The following is an 8,364-nucleotide window of genomic DNA, read 5'->3' as shown; positions in this document are numbered from 1 at the left end:
AGGTCACGCAGCAGATAATAAAAGAAATTGATGACATAGTTCATGCTTGTAAACTGTTTAATAAATATAACCAAAGCCGTCAAAGATTGAGAAATGATGTACACGTTCGTTAGTACTTGCGTAACTGCCTTGATGACATAGTAATGTAGTGACATTTGATAATAATATACCACGGTAAGCAATGTATAGAGCATATGGACCAGAATTCAACCTGCATCGTCCCGAACTCTGGTTAGGGATCATAAGATATTTAGGACAAAACTGATAAGATATATGACAGTACAAAAAACTAAAAGTGATCTTTTGTGATACATGTGTCATATTCCTGTGCGTTTGACCCCGGAATGTTAAAAGAAATTTCTCATTTATAGAAACTGAACCGCACCTTTTCATATGTAACACTGACCTGAAATCAACACAGCAGATGGCTTTTGCTAGCAGACTCAGAACTTTCCCTTCCCACAGCTCATCTTAAGTCTTACCCTGCTAGTTTTTCCCCAAAGCACGACCGATCAAAATGTTTATAACCAGGTTCCCAATTACTGTCGGCCAAACAGAAGTGAATAAATAAGGTTCGGTGCACAGTTGTTTTTCTAGCTCGAGGCTCAAACCCGGAAAAATTGTGTTCAGGATATATATTTTTTATGGGCCAGGTAATCAGCATATTCATATGGCAGTGTTGCAGAACTGGTTCGTCTTGCAACAGCTGGACCTTGGCGTAATGCATGATGTCTAGTTTCAACAGGATGGATCATAAGCCCACCTTCCAATGCAACTCGTCCTCAGACAGCCCGTCCTCATAAACAAAGGCCAAGGTTCATTCCATGCACCCGCCAAACCCCAGTTGTTTAGGAATGAAAAAGGTTTACACACGATTCACAACTGATGACGTTCGAACACTTCCGGAACAAGTGCTTCACTGACGAATTTTGTTCGAACCACAACGCTGTAAATGCTTTACCCACGTACTACAAATACAAATAATCGCCAACAGAACCTAAACACCTAACCTAACCTATGCCTATATATGCACAATATGCTAATATATAATATTAATTTATATTTGAAAACATTCCTGTTTTGAATGAACAGTATGTTAAAATATATGAATGCGTCTTTGGAGTCGACCGCTGGATGGAATGGACTTGATCTGAGGACGGGTTGGAGTCGTGTGTATACCGCTTTTCATTCATAAACAAGGGGTTTGGCGGTTGCATAGAATGGACTTTGGCCTTTGTTTATGAGGACGGGCTGTCAAATGACACGAAAACAACATTTGAATGAAACAATCCCCAGTCTCCGGATCTGTGTATAGGCTGTGGATCCACTCCGTTACCTGCTCCAGTGACATGGTTTCATATCTTAACAAACAATTCTTTATTAAGTTTTATAAAGGAATATAAAAAATTTGGAGACTAAATGAAACTAATGAGGAACTTAACGACGCTGAGACATTGTTATGTGGCTCGGCCCTTACTGAGGTAACTGCTTTACATACAAAATGGTGCCAAATCATTCTCTTGTGCTAGAATGGTGCTTCTCAGACCCGTGAATATTGGTATTCACAAGTTAACATTTAAATGTGTTATTTTACCATTAAATGTCGCACATTGAGAAGTAATATTGATTGATATTGGTCTAGGGGTCTACACAGGCGACATGATTGTTACCCGCACCCCTTTCACTTCTACGACAACAAGTCCAGTATGTGGCGAGAACTATTTGTTAAGACACATTTTGTCATGCTGAATAATAGTACAAAAATAAAACGAGTATAAGACAAGAGAGAAAGCAACCTGTGAATGAGAAGCCAAGACGGAGTGGAAAGTATTAAGACTGACAAGGTGGAGGTTGTTATAACAAGTGGGGGGGGGGTTATGACACCTTCCAGAGGGAGTGGCTGACCTTGTCCACACCTGCTGACATCTGGCAGCCAGGTGTTCCCTCACACACCTGCTGGCATCTGGCAGCCAGGTGCTCCCTCACACACCTACACACCTGCCACCACATACACGAAGAGCGGCGACTGCAAGAGAGGTTAAGAAGACACTTGTAACTAAGGGGTTCCGGTAAGTGGTTATAGCAGGACGGATAATTTAGGAGCCAGGTCAGGTCATTGCTATTTACGGGGATTCTGAAAAGCTTTACTTTAGTCTTCTTTATTATATTGTTTTATGTCACACAGAGATTAAACATTTGTTCTGAAGTATAGATTTAATGTTGCCTCTAAAGACTTCGTGGACTTAGCCGCTAAAGAGGACATTCGTGCCTGTCCCATCTCCAGAAATAGATTTTTTTACTCAAATTTCTACGTATTATTAGCACTTTATAGAATATCAGGTAGTTTGGATCTTATGGTCTGTTGTTTTTAAATTCACTTGCAATCCTTTGTAATGAGACAATATTATATGTGTGTGGCTCAAGGGAAAATTCTTACTCTTAGATTTGGAGGCCCAAACATCGTCCATCTGTTTGGTGAGTGTGGCAGACGAGGCTGTGATACGCAGCCTATCTTCTTGTCAGCGATTTGTATAAACGTTATCCGTCCATGCCTGGCGGAGGGCAGTTGAGATCTTTAACAAAGTTTTCCCAGTTGGCTTATCTGAGTGAGCTCTGTCATCAGCCCGACCTCTACAGAGGACAACTGATCGTTTATCCAGCCGCCAAACTCCGTTTATAAGTTAAAAATGTTTTACACGCGACACAACTGGCGACGTTCAAACATTTCTCAAAAAGTGCTTCACTGAAGACCTCTTTTTGAACCATAACGCTGTAAATGCTTCACCCACGTACTTCAAATACAAATAATCGCCAACAGAACCTAAAAATCTAACGAAGCTTTTAATTTATAGTTCTAATTTATAGTTCTTTAACATAGAACTTTAATTCATAATAATATCAATATTTAAATGCGAATAACCCTATTTTTAATGTACAGTATATTAATTTAATTTACAACTGATGAATGCGTCCTGAGTTGGGGGGGGGGAGGCCGCAGCTTTAACGAGCCTAGCGCGAGGACTGGTTGCTCTCACACGTAAATGTTAAGACGCTCAAAAAGAACATGAGCAAGTCCGGTGTACAAATTTTCCTATATGCAAGGCCAACTCTCCGGACAGTGCATTACGAAGTACGCAATTTTGTTATTGTAATAGGTAGAGTGTAATAGGTAATAGGTATTGTAATAGGTAGTTTATTCCCCCTCGTAAAATTCCCGCTATTGGGTAGCATGGGGGACCGAACACGAGCCTCTAGGAACATTTTAATATTATGTAGAAGGTGCGTAAGGGACGTCATTTTGATGTGATTTTTTAATTCCCCAGAAGCCCCAGGATTTACACCGTGGCGAAGAGGCATAAACAAAACAAAAAGTAGATTCTATTATTTTTCTTTTGAAGCCACAGTGTTTGAGATAAATTATACAAGAATTATGGCATATAATTTCATGATCGGGCGCACTTACATGTTTATAAAATTTCAGCATTATTTAAACATGTGAGACCGATTACAAAATTATATGGTATAGTTCTTGAATAATTTATCCTCATCACTGTGGCTTCAAAAGAAAAATAATAGAATCTACTTTTATAGACAATAATCCAAACTGTAATATCTCCTCATGGCAGTGGTTACCAGATTTGGTGAGCCACTATATATATATATATATATATATATATATATATATATATATATATATATATATATATATATATATATATATATATATATATATACACACACATCATGGTTTCAGCGTGTGCTCCCAGACGGTTTATGATGGCAGTATACCTGAGACTCCGTAGTCACTTGACCAGCGTCTTTCTCTCACATCAGCTTCAAGTTGACCTCAGAGGTTGGGTGATACTTCATAACAGTACTGACACCTGAGTAGTCTTGGCTACACCTCAGGATATGGTTACACCTCAGCTATCACAGCTTCACAACAGTCATGGCTGCACCTTAGCCAGTACTGTATAGCTGCATCTCAATAGTCATGGCTACATGTCAGTTGTCTGAGCTACACCTCGGGTGTCATGGCTACACAGTAGTCATGGCTTCACCTCAGTAGCCATAGTTGCATCTCAGTTGCCATGGCTACACCTTAGCAGTCATGGCTACACCTGTTCAGCGTAAAGTAACCCGATGCAGGTGTGCTCGTGGCCTTCGTTTTATCACTATTCACGTTTGTCCCGCCAGCCAGGCGCCGCTGGTCAGTACACGCTCACTGGCCTCAGTGTTCGCGCATCAACTAGGAGCCCACCGCGCACCAACTATAGCCACCATTGCCTAGTTATTGGGTTCAATCGACTAGCAGTCGACCAGAGATTACCTACAGACACTATTGTCGACCAGACATGCGTCATCTCAAGCCTGCAGGTCGCTGAGCTGGAGCCACACATGTACACTTTGTGCAGGCGTCAGTCAGCTTGGCACACACCGCCTTATCAAGGCTTCTAAGAACTTACATATTATCCTGCTGAGAATTTTAAATTACAAATATTAAATTACAAATATATATAAATATTTTGAAAACAGAAATATCTACGGTGGCCTCTAGATATATATATATAACATTAGTTCAAGGATACTCGTCATATCATGAGAAAGGGACAACATGTGTAAAGATATGTAGGCAAGAATGAGAGTATTATTGAACGTAACAAAACCATTAGGATAGCCTATTATAATTATTACATGGAAGCGCTTGTAAAAAAAATGCAACCTGTCCTCCTAATAGAACGTCGCATTTTGACGTTTACTCTACCTAAGGCCAAAAATCGTCGTACTAGAACATGGAAGCGGCTCGCGAAATTGACGTACCGTCCCGCTTTTTGTTTTAGGTCCTCTGGTAGTTTAGGATAAGGACACTTTAGTACGATAGTTTCTTTAACGTTGGGAAACCTTAGGAGGACGAGCTGACAAAAATACATTTTATCCTTCAACTTTATTGTGTATTTATGAGACATTATATAGATTATAGGATACTGTACTAGTCTCTACACTTTATAATGGGCGTAAATTCGCTAGAAAGCATTGCTACATCAAGGATTGTAAGATAATTTTCAGTTTATGGATCTTTCCTGTAAAGAGCGACACAGAAGATCTGTATTATATTCAAGGCAAACAGTGAAGGGCCAAAATGAATGAATTGTACAAAATAACGAAGGGATCAACAGTAATGGGTGGATAAATATAAATATAAAAGAATGCTTATGAGTCGAGTAAAAAAAATGTACACGGAAGAGGTTCCTACAGTATGTGATGAGACAGAGTGAGGAAGAAGAGGGTGCTGAAGAGGAGTCAAATACAGTGTTGTGGGAAGACTGCGAGAAATGTGTAGACAGGAGAACAAAAGGACTGGGACATGAGCCTTAAAGTGTGGTGGGAGAGCTGACTGAGGGACAAGATGCAGGTGGTAAACCTGTGAGTGTGTGGGAAGAGTGAGCGAAATACTGACATGAGAGCCACAGTGTAATTGGTGCTTTTAATGTCTTCCTCATATATGTTACCTGAGGGTAACATATATGAATGTGAATGAATTCACATTCATCGTTCAGTTCGTCCTCTTGAGTAGTACATCGCATTTTGACGTATGAATGCGCTAAGGCCAAAAACTGATATACTGAAAATCATAGTGGTTTGCAAAATTGAGGTGATATCTCGTTTTCTATTCGTGGGTCCTCGATTTCGTTAGATTCGGCCAACGCTGTAGCGTTCCCGTCCAGGAAATCTTGGGACTTTGCCAACCACCTTTACTGACTGTGGGGGTGGGGGGGGAGCTGCGGGAGGGGGGAGCCCGCTTTCATGACCGACCCCCGGTAGGGGGGTAGAAATAGCCTAAGCTACTCTATCCCTTTGAGATGTATTTCTTGATTATCTCAATAAACATACTTGAACTTGAACCGACTCCCGCTCAGTAGGACTTACTCTGATCAACTTTTTTTCGTGCCATACCTCACCCTGCAAAGTTGAGTGAGATAAATCATTGTGTCGGGAGGACAGGTAGCCAGCTTATACTACATAGAGTGCATGGTGGCCCCCCCCACCTCGTAGGTCCAAGGTTGAATTTTTCATTTGTTATTGTACCTCACCTCACTCCACCATTCTCTCCTGTCTATTTATGTCCAATACTTGACCTGTAAAATCACTCCTTCTGAAGATGTATTAATATACGAAAGTACTTAAGGAAATTCCTGTTTCAATTTTCCTCCTGGTTTGACACTGGTTTCAAAACCAAACCGTGGTTTGGTTTCATATATATATGTATATATATATATATATATATATATATATATATATATATATATATATATATATATATATATATATATATATATATATATATATATATAATATATATATATATATATATATAATATATAATATTTATTATATATTATATATATATATATATAATATATATAAAATATGTAATATATATATATATATATATATAATATATATACATTATGTCCCTATTGCTTCTGAGACACTCGGCGCCTGGGGTAAGAGTGCCACCAGTTGTTTGAAGGAACTGGGTTCTAAACTAATTGAAACAACAAGAGACCCTAGAGCTACCTGCTTCCTTTTCCAGCGCCTCAGCGTGGCGATACAGAGGGGAAATGCACGCTGCATTCAGGGATCCTGCCCGCCATCTGATGAGCTGGAGGAACTCACAACTTATGATAATCATCTTTGTACCCCATATGTAACTCCTTTTTTGTAACACAGTTTAAATGAAACAAACATATGTGTATATATACAAAAGTATGGGGGGTAATAGGAGAAGAAAATATTAAGGTGTTCACTGAGAATCCACAAGGTCTTCTCTGAATACCCCTTATTTTCTTCTCCTAGGCTATGGGTCCCCACATTTGCACTAGAAGTGGTACCCTCACAACTTATATTTATATTTATATATATAAATATATTTATATTATATATTATATTTATTTATATATAAAACATATATATATATTTATATATAATATATATATTATATATAATATATACATATATTATATATAATATATATATATATATATATATGTCGTACCTAGTAGCCAGAACGCACTTCTCAGCCTACTATGCAAGGCCCGATTTGCCTAATAAGACAAGTTTTCATGAAATAATTGTTTTTCGACTACCTAACCTACCTAACCTAACCTAACCTAACTTTTTCGGCTACCTAACCGAACCTAACGTATAGAGATAGGTTAGGTTAGGTTAGGTAAGGTTGGTTAGGTTCGGTCATATATCTACGTTAATTTTAATTCCAATAACAAAAAATTGACCTCATACATAATGAAATGGGTAGCTTTATCATTTCATAAGAAAAAAATTAGAGAAAATATATTAATTCAGGAAAACTTGGCTCATTAGGCAAATCGGGCCTTGCATAGTAGGCTCAGAAGTGCGTTCTGGCTACTAGGTACGACATATATATATATATATATATATATATATATATATATATATATATGTCGTACCTAGTAGCCAGAACGCACTTCTCAGCCTACTATTCAATGCCCGTTTTGCCTAATAAGCCAAGTTTTCCTGAATTAATATAGTTTCTCTAATTTTTTTCTTATGAAATGATAAAGCTACCCATTTCATTATATATGAGGTCAATTTTTTTTTATTGAAGATAAAATTAACGTAGATATATGACCGAACCTAACCAACCCTACCTAACCTAACCTAACCTATCTTTATAGGTTAGGTTAGGTTAGGTAGCAGAAAAAGTTAGGTTAGGTTAGGTTAGGTAGGTTAGGTAGTCGAAAAACAATTAATTCATGAAAACTTGGCTTATTAGGCAAATCGGGCCTTGTATAGTAGGCTGAGAAGTGCGTTCTGGCTATTAGGTACGACATATATATATATATATATATATATATATATATATATATATATATATATATATATGTCGTACCTAGTAGCCAGAACTCACTTTTTGGCCTACTATTCAAGGCCCGATTTGCCTAATAAGCCAAGTTTTCATGAATTAATTGTTTTTCGACTACCTAACCTATCTAACCTAACCTAACCTAACTTTTTCGGCTACCTAACCAAACCTAACCTATAAAGATAGGGTAGGTTAGGTTAGGTAGGGTTGGTTAGGTTCGGTCATATATCTACGTTAATTTTAACTCCAATAAAAAAAAATTGACCTCATACATAATGAAATGGGTAGCTTTATCATTTCATAAGAAAAAAATTAGAAAAAATATATTAATTCAGGAAGACTTGGCTTATTAGGCAAATCGGGCCTTGAATAGTTGGCCAAAAAGTGAGTTCTGGCTACTAGGTACGACATATATATATATATATATATATGTTATAATATATTTATATTATATATTA

This window comes from Procambarus clarkii, chromosome 9 (genome assembly GCF_040958095.1).
Source record: "Procambarus clarkii isolate CNS0578487 chromosome 9, FALCON_Pclarkii_2.0, whole genome shotgun sequence".
Lineage (NCBI taxonomy): Eukaryota > Metazoa > Arthropoda > Malacostraca > Decapoda > Cambaridae > Procambarus > Procambarus clarkii.
The sequence above is the reverse complement of the archived record's forward strand: the minus strand, read 5'-3'. Positions refer to the sequence as shown.